A 26,156-nucleotide genomic window follows, 5' to 3' on the forward strand; every position below is an offset into this window, starting at 1 on the left:
CCATGTCTTCTCTTGTATAACAGATGTCCTGAAAGTACATTTTGTCTTTAGAGAAAGACACATCAGATGGTTTTGGCAGCTGCTTCTTCAGAGGAGGTCATTGTTGAGAAAGCAGACAGCAGCATAAAAAATAATGTTCCCTCTGTAGTTCCATAGCTTCTTATTTTGTTTCTTAGAGTATTTCTGCATTTAAAAAACAGAGGGTTGCTCTGTTCTCCTGTTTGACTTCCTCTGCTGCCTTTTTTTTTCCCTTGAATTACTGAGAGGGTGAGGAATGGCAGGAGCAAACTGCCGCAACCCCTCAACAGTGACTCTCCAAGGAAGGCTGAGTGTTTTTGATAGGTAAGTGCTGTAGGAGAGCTAAAAACAGACTGCAGTCTTCTCTCTGTACTCCTCTGAAGTAAATGCCCCTCACTACCTGACATGCTCTTTTTCACATGTTTCCCACATGTAAAGCTCTTTCCTGAAACCTTATTGATTCCTTTGACTGGTTCTTCCAACTTTTATCTTCTTTCCTGCCTTTCTTCTGACCCTATGTGCTTCCTGTTCTGCCTAAATGTCAGAACTCTGATGGAGCTCCAATGCAGAATAACTTCAGGTTATTGCAGTTATACTGATACAAATGTCATTATATTGAAAATAAAGTTAGGCCCTTGCACTCTTAATTTACTAAATCTTGCTTTCCTTAAGTGACCTGTTGGTGTTGTGGACTTTTCTTATAGAATTTAGTAGGTTATTTTAACTAATTCCAAGCCTACAAACTCTTCTCAATGAATCAGTCTCTAGAAATAAATTTATTATGCTTCTAGATCAGCCACAGAGGAATTTTTATCTGTTGGTGATTGGACAACTTAAAATCCTAACTTAAATCAGATTTCTGAAATTGATACACCAGTTAGTTATATGAGATGGGATGAGTCAAGCTGATAATACCCTCAGAGACTGGCCAAGATCTGTTCCAGAAGTAGTTGTGCTTTATTATACCCTACTGAAAGTCTGCTTCAATTTTTCATGCCCCAGTTGTTAGTATCCTTTTACTGTCTGTTTTTATGTGTGTTCTGTTTCTACCTGCTCTTTTTGCTCCAGCATTGTTCATTAGCCTAAACTGCTATTGCACTTTTCCAGTGCTTACTCTCTTTTCATATTTATAGACATACATTACCTTTATAAGGACAAGTAAGTGCCTGTTTCATTTTCTGTCTCAACCTTTACTTTGTCACACTAACCCAGCCAAGTTCTGTCAGTCACCTTTTAATAGCTAGGCTTTACTGCCTTTGCATCATCTGGGTGACCTTTCTTTTCTCCTGAGTAAACAAGAGATTTGAAAGATCGTCTTGAATGTAAGTGACCTGTCTTTTGTGCATATAGGATTTTACTACCTTAAAATATTCACCTTAATCCAGTGCTCCTAGGATCAGAGTTGCCTTTTCTTGGCAGTATTCCACCAGAGGCTGAGTGTGCTTGTATTGACTTGCCTGACTGGCTTAAATATTGCTAGCAGTGTAGACACAGGAACACAGTGTTAATTAAAAGATGAAAAAGCTAATTCAAAATCACGGGGAAATATTTAAGAGCTATCTCACACTGCTCTGCCTCCTGCCACAGTTACCAGGGCTGCATTACATCAGCTGGCTATGACCTGGATAGCACAGGTATAAATGTCTAAAGTTATCATTTTTACTGATCCCAGTGTTAGTTCTTCACTATTACCCCTCATCTTTCGCTACTAATCCATTAGTGATTTACTTTTTGTTCTGTTTTCCCCATCATCCAGATTCTAGGGTCTAGGGCTATAAAGCCTGTTTTGATTACAGGCAGAATTTTACATGCAGACCTTAAAAATATATCCTTCTCTTACAGAAATTTAGATAGTGATAGTAGTACTTCTTCATTCACCTTCATTTTGAAAGTTTCCTCCCTAGAGAAATCTTAGCTTTCTCATTCCCTCTTCCTTGTTTTGATCTGCTTGTGTTTAGCAGAGTCAAGCAGACGCAGAAATAAGACAACTGGGCACTGCCTGCTACATAACTGGTTAAATATGCATTAGGTTCTACTTTGTATCCCTTTTCACTATGAAAAAGAGACTTCTTGCTCAGTCTTCTTCTTTAAAGGAATCTTCACTATACATACACACATTTCATTTTATATTCAGTTCATTTTAGATTCAGTGAAAGCACTTATAAGAATATGTAGAAATGTTTTTAGTTAAGTAGAGCTAGATTACTACTGAATAGTTATATTAGTAAAATTCACAGCTTTATTGCATAATAGCTCTCAAAACTAAAAAAATTACTTTTTTACTTCTGTTTAATCAGCTTTTTGATGTAAAGCCAACATCTTTCATTCTGTTGCAAAAAAAAAAAAAAATTGCTATTCTAAAATATAAAACGTGAACTACCGGTACACAAAAACCAGTTGGATGGTTTGGTATGGATGCAGTTTATGTTGAAGGGGTATTAGGTTTCCCTCAGAAAAAGAAATCATGGGCAATAAGCATTCAAAAGGAATCACAACAACCTGTAGAGTATGTAGCTGATGCTCCCAATTATTCTTTTTCTGCTGCTGCATTCCTACACTCCAGAGTACACCTCTCACCTCTACAGCTATCACACTACAGACATTGCTTGCACTGAAGAGAATCACTGTTTTGGCTGAAGCAAGGAACATAAGTGTTGCAAAACTGACTCCTCCTCTAATGGGGTGAGCATGTACAAGTACACAGAGTTGTATTTCTCCCAGAGCTGCCAGGCTGAATATTTTGCAGTCAGAGCTCTAAAGCTTACCGGCTTTTTCTTTGTTTATCTTTCTTTTGGGTCTTTCTCCCTCTTTCTTTCTGGATTTTTTCCTTCTTTAAATATATGAGAAACACGTTGAAATGCTGGATTTTCAAGTCCTTTTTCAGGAAGCATTCATGAGCTGGCATGGGTCAACATACATTTCATTACCAGGCAAAAGTAAGTACTGCAGTTAAATCTGTTCCTACTGTATGTTTACCTTCATGTAAAGGGTTTGATGTTTTATGAAGGACAGAGTAGACTGTAGGTGCCTTAGCAGAAATTTAAAACTTAGAGAAATAGGTGAAATCAGTTCAGCTTAATATGGTATGGTAAATATCATATGGCTCACATTCTAAGAAAGGAAAAAAAGGATTTTTATTTGTAAGTCAGTGATCTCTCTTTTTAAATACTGATAAGCTGTGAACACAGAGATGCCACTCCTTCTGTATGCTTTTTTTTTTTTTTAAGTGACAGTTGGACTGTGTTTATTATTTCAAAGCCTTTTTAATCCACTTGGTAGTACTAATCTCATAATATTTCATAATATATCAATATATTATATTGACTCATATTTTATGTTTCCTAAATATACCTTATTTTTGTTATTCATTAATGAAAACATCCTCCTGGAACTCCTGTAACTGCCATCATATCTTCCACCATCTGATGTTCCCTAGTAATTATTTTATTCTTCTGTGTTACACTCCTTTGTGTCTGCATATACATTCATTAGTTATCATATTCTGTTTTGTGTTATTATCTTCTTAATGTGTTGGTATTGGCATAGACTGGCAGTGAAAGGCTGAAGAGAAATGGGTCTCAGAGAGAATGGAGAGAAAGGCTGGTAAATGAACTGGCAAGTAGTAAAGGAAATTATGTGCTTTGATCCAAAGAGCATTTCTTTAGCCAGTTTTCCCTGTATTTTATTGAAACACTGTACCGTCAACATCTGTAACATTTTCACTATTCCAACAGTCACCTGGGAATGCATTAATACTCTGGGAATGAATACCGTTTCCCTTGCTATGAGTTCCCTCTAGAGAGCGCAGCAGCCTGCCAGACAGTTGTGTGGATTCTGTGTCTGTGTTACCAGCGTAAGATTTCAGCTGCAGAAATGCTCTGCTGCAGCTATCAGTCTTTTCTTTTGAGATTTGGCTTACTATTGTCGAGCTGCACTAGGCACTCTCCTAAGGCAGGCAGACAGATTGCCCAGGCAAGTAATGCTTGCACGCCCGCGTAGGGAAAGCAGCCATTTATCACATGCATGTTTCGCAGCTCCAACCATCCACAGCAAGTCTGCAGCGTGAACGCTCATCAGTCTCTTGTGACAAAGTGCAGCCTAGTTAAAGCCCTGTGTGTAAATCCCCACAATGGCTTGGAGCACACAGACTGTGGAAGGAAACAAAACCTGGAGAAATGCAGTTAGCATAAAGCCAGCAAGGAGCAAAAAGACTGATAGGTAATCCCAGTATTTTGTTGTTGTTAAAATCAATCTGGAAACCTGCCAGACTAAATTTTTGTGTCAAAGGTGTGATGCTTTGAAAGGGCAGGTTTTCCAGTGAGTTTTTCACTGAGTTGAGTAGGATAAGTCAGTCTCAGAATTTTCATCTTTATTTTTCAGAAGGGCATTAAAATCTTTCAGCTATTTACATTGTATTATCATAATTTTTTGTTGCTCAGCAAAACACATCTTTTTAATGTGTCATGTTTATGGCTCCATCTGCAATTGCCACCCATAGCAAGTAAAGTTCAGTTATCAGAAACAGGGGACAAATAGGGCTTTTGAAAGATCTGGCCTTCATTTAGAGATTGTGGAAGTTTGACTTCCACACAATCCTTATGGCAGTGAAGCAAATGGAGTTCAGCCACTTCATTCAGCTGTATCACTATTTGAGTTGAAACCTCTATCCTCCCAGGTGTCGTTCTTCTCCAGAATCAGACACAGGTTAATTACAGACTCAAAGAACACTAGAAATGCTTTTGTCCCTACTTGGCTTCCATTTGTTGTGTTTTAAACTAATATTCTGGTATTTCAAGACACTCAAATTTACAAACTCTCTATTTTCTATATATTTACATACTCACCTGTACATATCAATAGACTTTTTATTCTTCTGGCAGGATTTTTTAGAGTTTTGTCACAAACTCTTGCTATGTAATCCCTGCTTTCAAAGTTTTCTATTCCTCCCAGAAAACCTTAGTTTTCTGTGGCTTCAGCACCACTTTTGTTTCCCACTTATTTCTTCAGTACAGCTGCCTTTCAGAGAGTTTGCTTCACAAGGTAAGATCAAAGGGCAGCTCAGACTATACCCTCAGTTTTTGGCTGTACTCATAAATAGGACTAATCTAATGCTCTAACAACTTCGCTTACAAAGACTTTCTCAATGAACTTTTACAGACTGTTCTCCTACAGTTATAGAGGGATGCCTTGTTTGGTCTCTGCTCTTGTTTATCTGTGATTGCTATCAGATTTCTCCTTAGCCTACCTCTGAATTAAAAATCTTCTGTCAGTCTTCTGTGAGTCTGTACTTAGGGTGCATGGGCAGTTAGGCTAAACTTAGTTGATCAACCTTGAAGTTGATTTTCATTTTTTTGAAGATGTAGCCCACGTTATTTTAATATAATTTATTAATTGGTCAGCTGTACCTATTCTGCAATCCTCACTCTCACCCTAAGTTATCATTGTAGATTAATTTAATTAAACATTATGAAGTCGAGGGTGCACAGTTTTTTTACAAACAAAATAATGAGAGAAGGAAGGTTTCTGTTGACCTTCTTATCTTTTATATTGCCTGGTCTCATTGAAGAGGTGATGACCTTGCTCTGAGACCTTGCTTTATCTATCATAGGTACAGGTTGATAATGGCTCTATTTAACATGAACTTCAATTTAAACTTATTTGTTAAAAGACTTTCATATCCATCAGACTATATTTACAATCACTTTTTAGCCCTAAAACTTTTAAACTTCCAGTAGAGCCACTGGTAATTTCCCCGCTTGCAGCTTGTACCTGCCAAGTACAGCTGTGGCTCTGCCTGACCCCTCCTGTACTGCATGTACCCCACACCTAGCAGCAGCATATGACCAAGCAGGCAAAATTGTTCTCTTTTCCTGCTGCACTCTAAATTAGTGAATTAAAAATGAGAAAGAATGAGCGTTCAAAATAAACGTTAAAATATCTCTGCTGTTCAGGATTTCACTTAGGTTAAGTCCTATTGCCATTGTATATACTAGATTAGATTATCATTATGATCCCTCTAGATTTACAGATAATGATCTCTGAAAATATATCGTTCAGCATATTTGTTACATCTGATATGATTTGTCTTCCTTGTCTTAAATTTTCTATCTCCTGAATTTCAAACCCCTTACAACCTGAGGTAACCCAAGCTTTTTGGCATGGCAATTCTCTTTCCAAATTCATTGTTCCCTCAGGGCAAAGTCATTCCATATTAACAGTGCTTTTAAATTGTCACATTTCCACTTCTGGTGAGCATGTGATACATAACATTCCCTGTGAGCAGGTATGTACTGGTCCACAAAAAGAGTCAATAAACTTGGCACCAATAATTTCTGAAAACTTTCAGACCTCTAACTGGAGCAAGAACAATCAGGGGCAGTCATGATATAAAAAATGGAGGGTTTAGAATTCACAACAGATCATCTGTTTGATGAATAGCACATTTTGGATGCTGCTGTGTAGTGTGACCCTTCTTTCTTGGATGAAAAAGGAGATGGTCTTTGGAAAAGCAAAGAAAACTTGTAGCCAAATCTACATCTGCTCTCAGCCTCATCCAAAAATTGCATTGCTGCAGTTGCTCTTTCTTCACCCCTAAACATTAGCTGGTAAATCATGAGAGTACAACAAAGCCAATGCAAAAAGAGTAGGCTTTTCTTCAAAAAGGTTCCTTAATCGTGATACAAAGAGAAAAGAAATAGCAACTCACTACAGTGATTATAGGGTAAATTCTACCTACCTTATGAAAGGTAGGTGGATCATGGTTTTGTGAATATAGAATAAAAATGGAAAAAATAGAATGTATGTATTTTAAGTTAAAAATAATGATAAGTCTTTAAAATATTAATATATAAATTATATATTTATTTAAATAGAATTGTTAACTAAACTATCTTGTTTAATTAAATGGGTTCAGTGATAAAGTCTGGGCATCTGAAGTTAGAATCCTCATGTGGCCCTTTGTTTTAAGTAACAATATAAAGGATATTTTTTTTTTTTGTCTAGATAATGTAATTGGGTATGATCATACTATTTTGTCCTAATATAAGAAAGATCAAAAATAGTTTCCTTTCTATTTGTCACTCAAGCTGTGTCTTCTAATCTTCTCTTCAGAAAAAGCCCTGCCTCATGTGCCCTGTGTCATCTCTGTATTCTAATCATCATATATCTGCTTAACCTAAGTAATGCCAAATGATCCCAAACTCTCTGTAATTATTACGTTGTATGTTAAAATATAAGTAACTATTTATAAGTAAGTTCACTCCCTATATATATGTGTTATGAATGAGGTCTTACATGTCTAATTTAATAAACCACAAAATTAAGATTTAGCAACAATTTTAATTGAGCAGCAATTTTATATAAAATGATACAATCAAATATAATCAAGCAGATAAAAAAAGAAATCTGGCAGTGTTTCGGAAAAAGCATAAGCAAAACCGATCGATCGGGGTACAGGGAGGGTTTTTCTTACCCTGTGTTATGGTTTGATGGTGGCGCAATGCCAGCGCCCCTATGAAAAATGCACCGTCTTAAAATGCTGTGAGATGTGATCAGGAATAGAGCAGAGTAGGCTTAAGCTTAATAACAAAGGGAAAAAAAACTTTATTAAACTACTACTACTACTATAAAAAACACACACACTTAATCTAGGATGAAAACCTTCTAAAACATTCCTCTTCCCCCCCCCCCATTCTAACAAAACTACAATGAGACATAACTCGGACTTTTAATCAGGTTCCTACCTTTCAGTTAATCAATACTCAGTTTATTAAAGGAGAGAGGAGCCTCTCCTGTGCCATAGACCTCCCAGGAAACACAGTTGCTACTTCCTGTGTTTTTATGTTACACATGGCAACCGCCCAGAGGAAATCTGCTAGTGTGACACTCTCTTTCCCAGGTCACAGTGTTTTCACTACTGTGCATGGACAGACTGCCTATAGGGCTCCTTTAAGGATGCTTTGTTAAGAACTAAAAGAACAACAGTTCAGTTTCTCGTTTTGGGACAACAGTCCCCCCCATTTTTCCCTCCCCTGGGGCCGAGGGTCTCAAGAACAGAGATCTTCTTCTCCACTCCTGCACTTGCATCTGCTGAAGCAGGTCACTGCCACTTCTGCACTTTCTTGGCTCCAACCATTGCATTTTCCTAAAAATGCAGTCTCTGTTGCAAGAGAGATTGGTTCAGTTTATGGCTATACAAGAAAAGTCTAGTCAAAAGTTACTCCATCATCTCCTCTTACATATAATTCTTTTTCTCATCTTCTTCTGATATCTCAGTCTTAGACTGTCTCTTTTCTCTTTTGCATCGAAGAAGAATAGTGTTTTGTAGAGCTTTCCTTTCCCAGGAAAGGGTTAAAAGTCTCAGGCTCCCAGGACCAGGCCGGCTGAGATCTCACAGCAGGCTGCCGAACTCCCACACTCCCACAGCTGGCACTTGTCTCCCCCAGCAGCGATTTCCAGGTGCCTCCAGGCTCTCTGTCTCTTCCTCTCCGGGGGGGCTGCCTGGGACATCTCAGTGTTCCTCCACCCTTCGGTCCTGTTCGGGGGGCGGGCGGGGGGGGAGGATGGGGCAGCCTGGTTCCCTTCCCTCCACCCCCCGCCCCCTTCACCCTCTGGGGCTCCGGCCTACCTCTCCCAGGCCGCATGGCTTCCCCTCCCCCACCCAGCCTGTGGCCGGGCAGGGAAGGTCCGCACTGCCCTCTGACCAGAACCAAAGAGAGACTCACCCTGCGAGTTCTTGCTTTTAACCCCCTGAGTTCCCAGAGGCGTGTCCATGCCTTCAGTGGTCAGTCTTAATACCAATATCTAAACCTGACTACTGATTTGACTACCAACTTCCTAAAAAATGCACTTCTGTGTCAAACCATGACACCCTGCCTTCCATGCAAGAAACAAAGGAATCCAAACACAACTTTTATACTGTATGCTAATACATATTCATCAATATTTTCCATAAATCTCCTCCTCTTTTCAATTCTTGAAATCTATGTCCCTATACAGCATAGCACATGCTCCACTTGCTGCTAAGGGGTCTTCTCGGCTTTTTGGTAGTCACTTCCGATGAAGTTTTCTCATCATCATCACTGTCCTTTGAACAACCCCACAGGTTGCACATGTGCTCCAAGTCTTGTGTTATAGAAGCCAGCATTATATTCCAAAAATAAGCCTTATTATTTCATAGACACCTAGAATCATCCCAATTTTGTCCATTTCAAGGCCGATTCTTTAATTATCCTGAGGCCTGTTCTGTGTTGGGATTTTACTTATCTCAAAATACATCCTGTATCTTATTCTCTCATGAACATCTGAGAATACCTATTTCATGACACTAATTATATATCCTTTTCCTCTATTACTTTTTAACAAATATTTTCTAAAATATCGGTATAGTTGCAATTGTATGCAATAGTTACAAATGAATCATATTCATTTATCACAATTTTCCCCATTTTCTCTTTTGATCATATTGATTTGTGATTTTTATTAAAAGACTGAATCTTGGTATCTTCCACATCCCCCAAAATCCAGTCTTTCACATTTCTTTGTTTCTCTTTTTGATAAATTTTGATACATAGTATTTTTATTTATGTAACACAGGAGATAAAATATGGTATAGGCAACAATTCCATTAATGAGTCTGGCTAGTATAAACTACTAGACTTCTCTAAAGAAGTTCTTGGTACTTTTGATTAACACTTTTCCATTGTAATCTATTTTGAGACAGCATTTTGACACATCATGTTTTTCACACACTCTTATTTTGTCTGCTTTTAGATAGTCTAAAACTAATCTATTTTGATATATTGGTGCTAGCATGTGTATGTTTTGTTGGGTTGCTGATTTATTTAAAATTATTTCAACTCCCACTTGCAGTTTTATCAGTCGATTTAAAAGATAGTGCGGTGTTCTACATTCTCATGTTCTGTTTTGATCCCAAGTAGTCGGATCATAGAAGTCTGTGATCCTTTCTGTGGGCCATTCATTTTCAGCTGCCTCCTGCTGTTTATAGCTGCTCCTTATCAAAAGGTTTAGGTTTGTCTTGTTATTGTTCATGGCTTTATCAAGTGGAGCATTCTCTAGCAGATTTCCCTTGGACCACAGCAGGGTGAAGAAGGAGGGTTGGATAACTCCTGAAGTACAGGTTCCCTTCCACCTCTGGGGTAACTTACTATACACTCGCTGTTCACAAATCCAGTATATCCCATCAGGGGCCTTCTACATTCTAGTTATATTATCTGGTTGATTTGAATAGGGTTCTACATTTTCTATAGAATGGTAAGGGTTAGCTATTATTTTCTATTTTCTATAGAATGGTAAGGGTTAGAACTATTATACCAGCATAGATTAATTTGATTGACTCACTTGTAATAATTTCTCTTTGTTATTCTCCAATACCCATCAATTTTATTTGGCCACCAGGTCTTAGTTCTATTATCTGAATTTACAGTTAAGGTAGATTTGCAGTGGATATGCCCCACTTCTTTGGTATAGTTCTTTCCTTCTCAAGTTATACAAACTGCTCTAATTACTTTATTTTCTCAGAAATTTGGGTGTAATTCCCTTTTAAAAAGTGTTCTGGAGCTAGTCCTTCACCCTCCATGGCTATCTTTCAACTATTTTAGTTCCCCCACAAATTTATTATCTTGATAAACCTAACTTGGTTGTGATTTTTTGCATTAAGTCTACAAAAAGATTTCTACCTGAGGTTGGCAAACCCCAGTCGCTATCTTGCTGCTTTAATTGATTATTTAACACTCTTGGATTTTTTTCCTTTATTCTTGCCCTGCTGGTTTTGTTCTGAGTCTCCCCACTCTCCTCTTTTCAGGAAACAAAGGAATTCTCCTTCTGTGGGGCAGTCTGGGCTAAAAGGTGTCCATTTGCCTAATCCTAGATTAACTCACATCCAATAGGCTCAGCCATTTCTATGGCAAATATCTAAACTTGTATAGTTATAACATTCAGTGTCAACAGAGTGATGTACTGAGAAAATAGTTATCAGATTGTGGCCATCCCATATGAGTTGGTAGCATTTATTACAGGGGTTGCTAGATGTAAAGGGTATCATGATACATGTTAGGAGCAGGTATCTCAGGAGTTTTGACTCTCTACGTCTCTCAAGGCCACTTGCATTGCAGCCAAAGGCTGAGATAGTAGTCTTCTCGGTAGCAGAGTCTATGTTCTGGAACCTCATTGCTGATACTATTTCTTTTGAGCTAATCTCTGCTCTTACCCCTTGGATGCAATGATTATAGCACAGGATACTATTTCTGTGTAGCCCACCTGGGTACAATGATAATGGCACAGGATACTTACAGTCTCGAGGCACTGTCCTATCCATTTCCCTGGGTTAATTGACAATTCTTATTAAGTAAAAGGAGCTTTGGAGATGTGCTAACTACAGGTAATGTTTTAGTACTCTTTTCTATAAGACAAATATTAAAACAATTTAGTTAAGCAATACAAAAAATTTTGTTATAAAATCTAACTTATTGGTTGCTTTCTACTCTGACATCGGGGATAATTACTAAATCATCTTTGCCACTAATAAATACATTTGTGATGTTAATCTGCACCAGGAACGAATCTGTGGTGTGGCACATATATTTCCTCCCCACAACAGCTGTCGGTGATAACACCATTATCTACTGTAGAATGTCACACTTGCTCTCTTACCTGTTCATAGGCTATTACAACTAAAACTCAGTGGTTTGTCTTCTGTTAATTGAACAGCTGAATTAAAGGTTCTATCTCTATTACTTAAAGGTGTCCCTATAAAATCACTAAAAAAGCATGCTATTGTAAGCTGGTCACATAAGCATTTTAAGCAGGTTAAACAAAGCAGTTGGTTTTCCCCTTCTTCTATTTTGGTTACTTTCTACTACAAGTTAAACTGTACAGACAATACAAATCCACGGATGACAACCTAGGCTGTGCCCAACACATGTCCAGTGGTCTATTTCTTTCTGGACCTCTGTTGCTAGTGTTAGTGTCTGATCCTAGTGTCTCAAGAGATGGTGAATTCCTTCTTCACAACGTTGTTCGGCTTCTGAACACAGCGGGGTTATTCGCCCCAGTGATTCTAAAATTGATGGCAAGCTGGTGTTTGAGCAAAGGTTAAAATTTAATTTACAAAATTAACAAGTTGTGGTACAGGAATTGGTGGTTTGTTATCTTGCAAGGGTATGTTTTTCATCTGTAGTTTGTATGTTCCAATTGAGCTCACTACTGTATGATTTATCAGTGTGTTTATACACTGGACACAACTCTGATGGTGGATATCCCCTGTGACAATGTTAATACCACCTCTCCTTGCAATAGTTACATTCAATGCTTACAATTAGTAGCTTGTATAAAAATTTCTGGTAGACATAAACTATACTTTTTAGCTAGCCTTTGGTACACATTGCATATTTTCCCTTTGTTATAACACAATTACTTTGACAAACAAAACAAATAACACATATTAAACACTCACACACTTAGTTTGGCCAAACTACATAAAACACATTTATTAGTATAAAAACTTTTACCCCAAATTATTTTGTTTTATCATTTCAAATTGCAATCCAAATCTTGGAATAATGTGCTTCAACAAAATTTTGGCTACTGTTTGAGCTGTAGCCCGAGCCACAGGGAATGCTTCTACCCACTGAGTCAATAGATATTTCCACCTGCCCACTCTGGGTAATTCAGTAAAATTCCTCTGGATCCTTTTAAATGGCCTGTATACTATATGGTGGCCCCCAGAGGGATGACTTCTCAACATCTTTTTGTTCACTTTTTAGCCTGTGAGACACCCCATAGTAATTTATTTTCTGATTTCAAATATTCTTATATACTTACAAAATTTTAAAAAATGATCACAAAGTGCTCTTGTTCCTCAGTGATAGTAATTTATTTTCTGATTTCAAATATTCTTATATACTTACAAAATTTTAAAAAATGATCACAAAGTGCTCTTGTTCCTCAGTGAGTCTGTCAATGTCTGTCTGGTTAAGGGTTTTAGTCCTACCATTAGGGAGAATCTATTGCCCGTCCCTTTCAGAGTTTCCCCTAAATTCTGTATGGCTGCTAACTCTGCTAAGGAAAAGTAGGGTGTTTTATTCTGTGTTTCTGCTTTTGATAAAGTCATAAACAGTCATTGCTGTTCTCCCTCAAGGCAGCTTTTTGCTTCATCGTTAGCCAGTCAAGGGAGGTTATCAAGATAGCTCCATATTTTACTACTGTTTTAACTGTTTGTACTACTCATTCAGTTCCTCTAATTCTTTCCCTGAGATCTTTTTTATATCCTTTTTTGTTTCTTTTTGTTTTTCATCTATTTTCTCCTTTAATATTATACCTCTTAAAATTATACTTGGATCGTTTCTATTTTCATCTTTCTTGAAACAAACAAAAAAAATCATATTGAGGACAAATTTGATCACCGTAAGGATAAGGAGCTCGTTTATTGAATCCTAAATTTTTCCTTACCCAGTACATTTTTCTATTTTTAACACACAACATCTATGAAGCTGCTGCAATCATAACAGGCAGCACTAACATATGGATGTGCCACTAACACAGGTTTTATCTTGTCTCTAATCCATATAGGGTGATTGTATTTTTCACAGGGATCACAGTTATTTGAACTTTGGTTTTGCATAGTTTGTTTTCTCATTGTTTACTCTGACACTGCTTGTTTTATCATCACTTGTTTCTGCATTGCGTGTTCCTGCATTGCTTGCTCCCTTCCTATTTCTTGAACTTTGTCCCATGCAGTTTTATGGTTTTGGCCAGTTGCCAAGGGAATCACAATAAGCATAGCAAAAATAACCAATCCCTGGTGTATTAATATTTCTCTTTAAGTTTTTATAAGTCCCCTTTCTTTCTAAACTTTTCTAAGAGTGTGTACTACTCCAAAAGCATATTTCAAGTCCCTTCCCAATCCTTTAATAGCAACACACAAAATAATGCAAGCCTAGGATGGGCTAAGGGGACCAGATTCCTTTCCTACTAGTTTTTCTCCACTAATGATAGCATTCCCAGATTTTGTTTTCCCATCTACCACTCTAGATGATTCTTCTATAAATAATTTTCTCCTGTTTGCAACTCCTGTTCTCTTAAATCTGGACATATTTTTGTGTAGCTCTATGACCTCTGTGTAGTCATGTATTAATTCTTCCCCTGGGACTCTGTAGAGAAACTGAATGGGGCTTTGTATATTTGTTATTCTCAGCTCTAATTCAGGGGAAGTTATTCTGTATTTCAATGCTAATGGACTGAATATTTAACACTCCTATTTCACCAGAATCCCATATGATGTCACTAATCTCCAGACCATAAATTTTCTTTCATGGGGGGGTTATCCTAATTCCTAGGGGTATTATTAAATCCCTTCTTAACAAATTATTTCCGGCCTCTGGTAATAACAATAAGTCATTTACCCCAAATTTGTCATCTGATTCAACTTGTACATTTTTAATCACAGGGACTTGGAATGGTTCTCCCCCAGCTCCAATTACTGAGATGCATTCCCGACTTAATTTGCATCCTTGGGGTAACTTTCTTATGGTGGTCCTAGAGGCTCCTGTATCTACTAAAAATATTATTTCTTTATTGTGAGGACCAATTCTTAATTTTATCTTTTTTCTTAATTTTATCAATTCTTAATTTTATCAGTGTTTCAGTCCTCATTAAATAGAGCCCCTGACACCCCTACATCTCCTGAAACCTCTTTTTTATCCTGCTTCCTTTTCCTGAAAAATTTTCACAGGTGTCCCTTCTTGTGGCAATAGAAACAGGTGGGTCTCGAGTCATTAGGGGGAGAATTTAGATTACCCTGATGTCTCAATGCTTTTGTGGATCCTTCGTTGTTAATACCCTTCTGTGTTTTTTTCATTGTTTTAAAAACTCCTCTCTCTCTACTCCTTTCCCTTCCTCTATGCTTGACCCTCACAAACATACAATCTTTGCACATGAACAGTTCCTGCACTTTTTCTACAACTTTTTGTAGCTCTTGCTCTAAATTTTCCAAGTCATCTAATATGTCCATTATGTCTCCCCAAGATCTAGTATTGGGGTTAATTTCTAAAAGCTAATGCAAACCTCTTAAAAAAATGTTCCAACAATTAAAACTTCAATACCGTCCCCAGGGGACTGTCCCAGAGAATTGCTGCCACCTCATTCAGAAACCTCCTTGTTTCTGACTAACTCTGCAAGCCTCCCTGCTGAGCACTCGCTCTTAGATGCAAGCTGCCTCTCGATCTTGCCCTAGGTTGTTTTTTTTTTTTTTTTTGGCAGGTAAATAACTAGGAGTTCCTGGTACCTGGGAAATCCTCACTCACTCTTTTCAATCGTGGTTTAATCCCCTCTAATACTTCCTCGTCTCTTGTCAGCCACTTGCTCCCACCTAATTCCACTTATCCTAATATGCTCCCACCTCTCACTCTTTCTTGCTTCAGCCTTCGCAATCCTCCTTTCTCACTTAGCAAGCCTTTTTTATTACTTTTGCTAAAATTAAACCACACTCACTCACCCTTTGGATATGCATGGCACAGCTGGGTCGGCACATCCACTCACCCCCTCACAGGAATTACAATGTCTAGTCAAAACACTTAACAGAAAACAATCACTTCCCTCCTTAGCCAGCCGAGCCCCTTGCAGGACTGAGGAATCACGACCCTCAGAGGACCGCACACACTTCATGACTAGGTCCCTTCTCAAACATTCACACAAACATAAAAACATCGCTCCTTAACTGGCCAAGTCCCTTGTAGGACTGCGACTACCACAGCACTCGGACTGTAAGATCATGTCATAAGCATGCCTACACAAACACAAATGCAAACACACACCTGCCTTCACCCTACCTCGTGATACTCAGAGTCTCCTTTCTCATGGGGATCTTAATGCACAAAGTTTTATGGGTACTCTCAACTTTAGCCAGCATTCTTAAGGGAGCCTTTATGCATGCTTTCTATTGCTTATGCTTTATCATAATTGGAATTCCTTCTCCAAGGAAGTCGGGTCTAGCCTTAGGACCAACTAAAAACTGGTACAGACCTCCTTCCCAAAGCTAACCATCCTTCCACAGGGCTGGAGTTCCCAGGTTTTGGCACCAAATTGTTATGAATGAGGTCTTATATGTCTAACTTAATAAACCACAAAATTAAGGTTTAGCAGCAATTTTAATTTTAATTTAATTTAATATAAAATAATACAATAAAATATAATCAAGCAGATACAAAAAGAAGTCTGACAGTGGTTTGGATAAAGTATAAGCAAAACCAATCGATCAGGGTACGGGGAGGGTTTTTCTTACACTGCCTCCCATACAAGAAACAAAGGAATCCAAACACAACTTTTATACTGTATGCTAATACATATTCATCAATATTTTCCATAAATCTCCTCCTCTTTTCAATTCTTGAAATCTATGTCCCTATACAGCATAGCACATGCTCCACTTGCTGCTAAGGGGTCTTCTCAGCTTTTCGGTGGTCACTTCCGACAAAGGCTTCTCATCATCATCACTGTCCTTTGAACAACCCCACAGGTTGCACATGTGCCCCAAGTCTTGTGTTATAGAAGCCAGCATTATATTCCAAAAATAAGCCTTATTATTTCATAGACACCTAGAATCATCCCAATTTTGTCCATTTCAAGGCCGATTCTTTAATTATCCTGAGGCCTGTTCTGTGTTGGGATTTTACTTATCTCAAAATACATCCTGTATCTTATTCTCTCATGAACATCTGAGAACACCTATTTCATGACACTAATTATATATCCCTTTCCTCTATTACTTTTTAACAAATATTTCTAAAATATTGATATAGTTACAATTGTTAGCACGAATCATATTCATTCATCACATATATAATACTATATTATATAACAGTATATTATTATATACTGTTTCCTAGTTATTTTATGTCTAGCACCTCTCTTCATTTCCTTGTTTGAGTGGCAGCAATGTAGATTTCTGTTGTGATTTACATAAATGAGGAGAGGAAGAGATCAGGCTACAACCAAGGGAGATGTCATTTGCCTCAATTAAAGAACAACTTTGGTGCCAGTTGGTGCAGGTTCCATTCTTCACATTCCTGCTGGAAGACCTGACCCTCAAAAGTCTCATGACCGCTGTCTCCAGAAGCCCTTCCCACCGTTCCAGCCACACAACCCCTTTAGCGTAGAATTGTATCAGATCCATGAGGCCTTGGAAGTCTTCCCTTTGTCCACGGGAGACACCATTTTGTCATGATTGTGGCCATACCCCATGGGATGTCTGAACTCCCTCAACTTGCTGAAAACCTTGTCTTTTTCTTTGCCACAGAAGTATGTCAAAGGCCCTCACAGATACACACACCTATGTGCATTTTTGTGTCTTTACAAAGACACAGGTGAAAGTGTATGAAGTGTATAAATGTATGTTCATACACAGTTGTACTTCTTTATACTATTCAAAGATTTTATTTATAAAAAGTGTCTATGAAAATGTTTAGTAAGAATTAATGAAATTAAGTGAAAATTTAATATTAGTAGAAAGAAAGCAAAATAAAAGTATAGTTAAATGGTGTAGGAGTATGCCAGAGGGAGTGGGGTGACATGACAAGATCGGAATGTGCATTGGGCCAAGGGGTGAGCCTGTGAAGCTGTCCAGGAGGCTACCACCCAGCCCCAGGTCATCCAAACAACAGACCAGACCTGTGAATCTGACCAAGAGGCCCTCCTCTTCTACCTTCAAAACAACCAGGTCACCTTGGGGCTGTCCTGCAGCTTTCTCCTATTCTAGAAAATATACTTAATATTGCTTACTAAAGTTGAAGGCCAGAAGGAAAAAAATTAACTTCATTGGAACATGTTTGTAGGGACACTTACATGCCAAAATGTTTTTCTAAAAGACCATGTGCATTCAAGAGAAGATGGTTGGGCTCGGATTATGAAAACAGAAGTTTATATAAGGGGAGGTGAGGCAACTCTCGTCTGCATCTCAATGTTCTAACATATACTTGTAATACCATGATGGGGATTATGCCCCATGTATTCCCTTATCCATATGTTGATGTGGAGTTCATAGCACTTTCTGAAAATACAATCCTGGCTGAATACAAAAAAGACACAATCTTTCTGTTAATTGTTGTTATGCCTGCTTAGAACCACAGGACTAAAAAAAAGGTAAAATAGCCAAAAAATGCAGATTTGAAAGAAAGGAAATGGTCACAATAGGAGACAGGTCACAATCACCCCAGTGATCAATTAATAAACAAGGTTTTATTAAGTATGACTTAAATGTTGCCTAATTTGTTTTTCTGTGTGTATGTAGTAGCAGCATGCTGATAGACTGCAGCATCTGTTAAAAGACATTTTCTGTGTTCCCAGAGAACTAGGAAGCTTTGGGAGTTTAAGGCCTTTTTCTGAAACAAACAATACTGTTATCTGAACACAAAACAGGTGGTCTCATGTCATGTAAATCAAGACTCACAATATACATATGTCTGTGGAAAAAGTTCTTTAGAAGTAACAGGTATTTGTTGGCTATTCTAAGCACAATAATAACAGCATTAAGCTCATTTTAGTGGTGGTGAACATATTATCCAAGTGTGCCTGGACTGTGTGTCTGAAAGGCAGAATGGGTTCTCAAGGAGCTGAAGCTTTTAAAACCATTTTTCCTGCCTCAGTAATTACAGACCAAAGAGGGAATGGATGTTCTTAAATCAGCCTTCACACAAGCTGTAAAATTAAAATAATTTTCACGTCTTTGTTATTAATAACAAGGTAGATGTTTCTGTCATAGATTGCTTAAACATGGTGCTCAAAACCTAGACATGGGGATGTTTTAGAGCACACAGTTGCCATTTGCTACATTGGTGTGTTATTGGAGTTTATGATAAAGGACTATAACAGCTTCTTCATTACTTTCCCAGAATCAGAAGTGTGTGAAACACCCAAGCTGTGCAAGGAATTGGAAAACCATGTCTGGTAATTGGTGTAAAATTCGAGTAAATATATGAGTAAATATAGAGTAAATGTATTGAGTAAATATCCACTCAGAAAAGAAGGCTGTGAGGATTTTTAGGAGAAAAGAAAAATTTGTCAGTGGTTATGAACAGATGTTCACAGGTATTAGTTGAAACTATGAGAAAGGGTCAGATGTACTGCTTAATAGACTATAGTCACCAAGGTACCAAGGGACATTCTATTACAATGAGCTTTAAAAAGTGAAAACTACTGAGGACAAAATTAAAAAGTTTCTAGCAGTAAAAAGATGAGGGAAGAATCAGCTATTTGTAAAGGGGTGTTGCTTGCCCTAGAAATTTAACAGCTGGATAAAAGCCTCTCCAGTCCATGATATTTAGCAGTTGGAGCCAGAGTGGGACAAAAAGAAGGATAGTAAACTGCAGTTTTCACATCATGCTCCCCAAAAAACCTTACACCAAAATATCCCCACAAAACACCAATTTGAATTTTACCAAACAGCTATTCAAAGCCCCCGGAAGCCATCAGGCCAGTGGGAGGTGAGGTTAGCAGAAATACAATACCCAGACAGCTGGAATAATATGAATAGTGCTGCTGGGTAAGACATGGCATTATTCTTTGCAGCAAGTCCATTATTCATCCATATGCATATTTCTGGAATGTATAAACACTAGCTTCAACAACAGAGCTTTAACTGTTGACCAGCCATGGATCTGGTCTTCAGTCCTGCAATTAGGAAAGCAAAGCTTAAAATGGATGAAAATTCTTGTATTTGTCATACAGCCAGGAAGCTAGCATGGTTTTTGGAAACTTCTCCTGGGGTTGCCAGTGACAGTTTCCCTTTTCATTGACATGCCTGGAAGGTTTTGATCTCCATCTACCTCTACACAAAACACTGTTGAATACCAGGTGGTTTGAGATTTATTAGTCCCATTCTTATGGTGAGTTCTGAAAAATGGTAATAGCAATGAGCTTATTGCATCAACACAGTACAAACTGCATTATGTGCCAGTAAACCAACCTCATATTGATAGAGGAAGCACTGAAATAAATATAAATGAAAGCAAGCATGTCTTATTTCACAGTGGAAAGGAGGATGTGAATTTTATCTGATGACGTGGAAGGTTCTGGTGTTTTAACAAAACCACCATATAGTAAAGACTAAGTAGTAAAGGGAGTAACAAAACAATTAAAAGGACCCCTCCTTGAACATAAATTATTAAACATCCCAAGTGGACTAGGACCTTTATTCTACAGCTTCCTTTCAAAAGCTATATAATTTTTCTCAAGGAGTCTGGGAATTATTAAGCCACATGTTAAAAGCATGGCTAAAAACATGGCCAGAGATGTGATCAGATATCTCTCCCAAGCAGCTGTGGCCAAGCTGAAGTCTGGCAAAGAAGGAGATCTCTAGGGTTGTTGAGAGACACATCACAGCCTGAAGGGCTGTCCTTTCTCAAACCCTTTAAAGGAAAAGGGTGGGTTGTGCTCTGGCATTCCAGCCACCAGAAGTAGTAGAAGAACAGTAAACTCTAGTGAAAGCTAGAAAAAAATAAGAAATACAGAGGAAGATGGCCCATCTACCACTAGAAAATGAAATATATTTTAACAAGGCTACTTTTTGTTCATGGCTGCTCCAAATAATGTACTAAACCCCTCCTGGATTTGTCTGAAGTTGCCCCAATGCAAGCAGCATCCCAAAGAGCTTGTTCCTTGAGATGCCATTACTCTCAGCTGTGACATAATTTGCCCCCTGGACTAGAATGGGAAAATTTGTGTAGGTCTGAACAACTATGCTGGATCTTTACTGCAAAATTGTTGAAGAGTGAGCCTGATAAATTATGTGTTGAGCACTTTCAGCCATGGATGATAGGTTAGGAGACATCTTGAATTTATAAATCCAGTCTGCTATGTAAGATATAAGTGACGTCGAAGCTGCCTTCAGGAGTTCATCTTTTGTCACAGAACAGAACAGAACAGAACAGAACAGAACAGAATAATGAGGTTGGAAGAGACCTCTAAGATCATCAAGTCCAACCTATGCCCTAACACCTCAACTAGACTATAGCACCACGTGCCACGTCCAGTCTTTTTTTAAACACATCCAGAGATGGTGATTCTACCACCTCCCTGGGAAGACAATTCCAGTACTTTATCATTCTTTCGGTGAAAAATTTCTTCCTAATATCCAACCTGTACCTTCCCTGATGTAGCTTGAGACTGTGTCCTCTTATTCTGTCAATGGCTGCCCGGTGAAAGAGACTGACCCCCACCTGTCTACAGCCTCTCTTCAGGAAGTTGTAGAGAGCAATAAGGTCACCTCTAAGTCTCCTCTTCTCCAGGCTAAACAACCCCAGCTCCTTCAAATGTTCCTCATAGGGCTTGTCTTCCAAGCCCCTCACCAGCCTCGTTGCCCTCCTCTGGACGCGCTCAAGCATCTCAATGTCCTTCCTAAACTGAGGGGCCAGAACTCGACACAGTACTCAAGACACGGTCTCATCAGCACCGAGTAAAGGGGAATAATGACCTCCCTACTCCTGCTGGTCACACTATTCCTTATGCAGGCCAGGATGCCATTGGCTTTCTTGACCACTAAGGCACATTGTTGGCTCATATTCAACCAGCTGTCGACCAGCACCCCCAGGTCCCTTTCCGCCTGAACACTGTCCAGCCACACTGTCCCCAGCTTGTAACATTGTAGGGGATTTTTGTGTCCAAAATGTAGAACTGGACTTAGACTTATTAAACTTCATGCTGTTGGACTCTGCCCGTCCATCCAACCGATCTAAGTCTCTCTGCAGAGCCCTCCTTCCTTCCAATAGATCAACACAAGCTCCCAGCTTAGTGTCGTCTGCAAATTTACTAATGAAGGACTCGATGCCCTCATCCATGTCGTCTATAAAAATATTAAGTAGAACTGGTCCCAGCACAGATCCCTGAGGGACACCACTGGTGACTGGCCGCCAGCTGGATGCAGCACCGTTCACCTCTCTGAGGTGCTCTCTGAGCCCGGCCATCCAGCCAGTTCCTAACCCAGTGAAGAGTGCTCCTGTCCAAGCCATGGGCTGCCAGCTTCTCCAGGAGTATGCTGTGGGAGACAGTATCAAAGGCCTTGCTGAAGTCTAAATAGACAACATCCACAGCCTTTCCTGCATCTACCAGACAGTGTCTGAACAGGACCCATGTTTACTGCTGCACTATGTTCAGGGAAGGCCTTTGGGTAAGTGAAATTGCCTGCCCTTGTCATTGTCACACTGGGTAATTTAGGTTTGTTTCAGAAATTTCATCACATCTATCATTTAACCAATGGATTTTCTCTTTTGAGGAAAACCCATTGCAAATTCTTCTTAATGCCCCTACACATGTTCCTGTAAAGTTGAATTTCTCTTACGGTTTTCCATTTTAGTAGGCAGCATTGTTTGTATTTTGCAGCACAGCACAGAATCCAAAGACTGATCAAGTAACACTGTACAGTAATGTTGTTGGGGTTTCATGAGTCGTGTTAACGTGTGGTTGTGTATCTGTTTTTTCTTCTCTTTTTTATTCATATTTAAACTTCATTATTGATATCTCCGATTAAGCAATATGTAAACTTTTGCAAGTATAAATCTTTTTACTGCTAGAAACTTTTTATAAAAGTTCATGCATTTATAAATACTTATGCACACCTTACTGTATATATTTTAGAAATACTTACATGTCACATAAGGGACTGGACCTGCAGTAGAAGAAGATGGGCACAGCACCTGATCTGTCCTACCTTGTGTGAAACTGTCCTGGCCCAAGAATCTAAAAAAACCCAGGGGAAAAGGGAGGCAAAATGTTTTCTTTAGCAACAGAAGATGTGGTCAGCAGTTTGTGTAGCCTGTTAGCAATTAGTATCTTCTGTGCAGATTTTTAACAGATCTTTTTTTAGCTGTATCTTCTCTGTGTTGATCACTTGATTATAAACTGCTGTAAGACACTGAAGTAAATCTATTATATGTAGCGCATATAAAATAAATAAATAGTGAATGTAATAGAAATAAATCTATTACATGCAGCATGGAGATAAGTAACAGGAATATTTCCCACTGAAATGAAATATTCTCAAAACGAAAGTGCTCTGGTTTCCTTCTAAAGAAGGGAACAAGATTTAAGATAGAAGAGCAGTAGTGATGTCATATATCTGCACTGTGGTCAGGCTTTCAAGACAATTTCATGAAATTTTCATAAATTAGCTAGAAACCCATAGTCTATATGAAGCCACTTTGCAGGCTGTCCAGTCCTTGGAAAATGATTTACAACTGGTTATCAGTGGGTCACTGAGTAAAGGGCTTGGTGTGGCAAAGCTCCTTGGTGTGGCAACTAATCTGTATGTCATTAGTGACATGGATACCATTATACCATTGTACTAGATAGTGGTGAAGGGAGAGGGACTTCAGCTTAGCGGAGAAGAAGAGAGAAAAAAAGTTATTTTTATATTTTGATTGCTGTATGGTTTCTGATAAATGAAAACCTGCTTAGTAGAAATAAGACTAAGGTGCTGCTCTGAAACACAGGTACACAACTGCACAAATACAGGACTGAGGTAACAAGGGTTCAGGAAGGTGGTTGGTATTGTGAGAGACTGGATTGAAAGTGATTAATGTCCCAAACCATACAGGTGCTGTAAGAGACTGGACTATTGGTGCTAACTGCTCAAAAAATTGTCTGAGTGCTTTGCTAGTGATGCACAGAGTGCAGAAGGGTATGCATGTTTGGGGCTACAAACTGGGTTTCCAGATAAAGCAAGAGGCTGATAAAAGACAAATTCTGAGAGGGACCACAAGTCCTTATCATGCCAATCATTATGTCCTCCCTTACATAATGATTCAGCTGTGAAAACTCCCCTCCAAAGTACTTGGACAGCCACATGTAGGCTGAAGATATTAATCTTGGCTGATGGGCTATTATGGGCCGTGATTGATTCAACTGCAATGGTTAGAGACAGCTGCAACACTTTAGAAGATGTCAAAGACTCATGAAATGTGCCGTGATCCAGTGTTACATCATCCAGGGGAGGTACAGAGGGCGTTTCCACGTAGCCTCAGCATAATATAGCCCGTGGACTTGCTGTTTTTTGGGTTCTTTCCCTCCAACACTTGATGGATAGAATCTGCAACCATTACCTCTACAAGACTGCAACCACTGAGAAGATCAGAAGAGGAACAATGGGATATCATTGGAGTCTATGGAGTAGTGATATTTTTTTCTACTTGACCTGTTTCTCTGTTACTTTCTTTCTCCCTCTCCTCCTTTTTGGCCCAAATTCTCTCTCTCTTCCCCCCTCACATTTACTGCTTAATAAAAGCTGTACTGTTGACTTCAGAATATGGTGTCATTTGCACCTTAATTTGGGCATAGGATCCTCTCTAATAATTTTCATAATCAGATCTTAACTCCCATGTAAATGAGGGGTTTAACAGTACAAAAGAAGAACAGCACTCAATAACGTCATCCTACTGTGCAAAAAGTAAATACCATAGCAGAAATTACAAATGGGAGTGTGGTTTGAATTATGCAAAGTGTTTCTCTTATTCCCTTCAATATTTTCAAGACCTCAGCTAAAATATTTTGTATTTCAGAGGCACAGTGCTTTAAAAAAGATAGATGGGGAGTCTGCAGCAGAGTAAGAAGATTTAGAGATCTGGAGAATGTGGTACATGAGAAAATTAATTGATACTGCTGCATCTAAATATTAAGAGAATATATATTTAACATGTTCAAAGTAGTCTCTGAGCTCTGCAGAGAGACAGAAGCAGTCTGTTGTTCTGTTTCTTTTAGGCTGCAAAAGAAGTACTTGGATTAAATTGTAGCATGCAAGATATAGAATAGATATAAAGAACATTTTATTAATATAAATATTATATCAGTAGTCTACATTGCCTAAGGAGGTTTCAAAATTCCCCTAATTGGGTAGATCAAGCAAATCTAAGGAATTATATTGGCATTTGCCCTGGATTCCCACAGGCATTGTTGATCCCTCCTTGATGCTCTTGGGGTCTAGATGACCTCCTGAAACCTCTTCTGGTCTGAATTACTGAGAAGCTTTTATGAGATTGTTAGGTTTTACATTCTTTGAAGAGAATGAAGAAATATATCTTTGATGTTTGTACTGTACCCAGCAAAGCAATTAGATCTAGAGACTCTGGTCATAGAAACTGTACAGTAATAATGGTATCTAATTGTGGAATTAGATACCATTATCTATGTGGAAACATAACTGTAAAACTGTAATTTCCTGTCCTATCAGTGATGTGGTGGGTTGACCTTGGCTGGCTGCCAGGTGCCCACCTAAGCCATGCTGTCAATCACCTCCTCATTTGGGTAGGGGAGAGAAAATAATAATAGGCTTATGGGTCAAGATAAGAACAGGGAGAGAATCATTCATCAGCTACCATCACAGGTAGTTTGGGTAAATTAATTTATTGCTTAACAGCATGAGAGTAGAAAAATGAGAAGAATAATAAGAAAACAATTCTAAAAGAAAATATTTCCCTATTCCATTCTGCTTTTGAGGCTCAACTCTACTCTTTATTTTTCTGTCTCCCCCCAAGTGATACAGGGGAACAGGGAATGGAGGTTACGATCAGCTCATCATGCATTTTCTCGGCTGCTCCTTCTTTCTTACGCTCTTTGCCAGCTCTAGCAAGGCATCCCTCCCATGGGACACAGTCCTCCATGTGCTTCTGTAATGTGAGTACTTCCCATGGGCTGCAGTTCTCCACAAACTGCTCCAGTTTGGGTCCCTTTCACAGGGGGCAGTCCCTCAGGAACAGGCTGCTCCACTGTGGGCCCCTTATGCCAAGGAACACTGCTCCAGATTGGGGTGGTCTCTCCACAGGCCACAGGTTCTGCCAGGAGCTGCTCCAGCACGGGCTTCCCATGAGGTCACAGCCTCCTTCAGGCACATCCACCTGCTCTGGTGTGGGCTCCTCCAGGAGCTGCAGGAACAGCTGCCTCACCATTCACCATTCAGTACCTGCAGAGCTGTTGTTCTCACACATTCTCATTCATCTCCCTGGCTGGAGGTGCTGCGGTTTTTATTCCCTCTTTATAAATACATTTTCCCAGAGGTGCTACTGCCATCATTGATCCTGGCACTCAGCCATGGCAAGGAGTGGGTCCACCCTGGATTCATCTGGCATTGACTCTGTTGGACA

The 26,156-nt window shown here is 38.9% G+C and overlaps 1 protein-coding gene across 1 annotated transcript in view; it reads left to right on the forward strand.

The window, feature by feature from the left end:
• The first annotated feature begins 2,880 nt into the window (after positions 1-2,880).
• The window catches only part of PRLR (prolactin receptor), a 98,789-nt gene continuing 75,513 nt past the window's right edge, over positions 2,881-26,156 (forward strand). The window contains exon 1 of the mRNA XM_053931593.1: positions 2,881-2,954. The gene's annotated coding sequence lies outside the window, so the exon portion shown is untranslated. The remainder of the gene's footprint in view (positions 2,955-26,156) is intronic.

Source organism: Vidua chalybeata, chromosome Z, assembly GCF_026979565.1.
Source record: "Vidua chalybeata isolate OUT-0048 chromosome Z, bVidCha1 merged haplotype, whole genome shotgun sequence".
In the NCBI taxonomy this organism is placed as follows: Eukaryota; Metazoa; Chordata; class Aves; order Passeriformes; family Viduidae; genus Vidua; species Vidua chalybeata.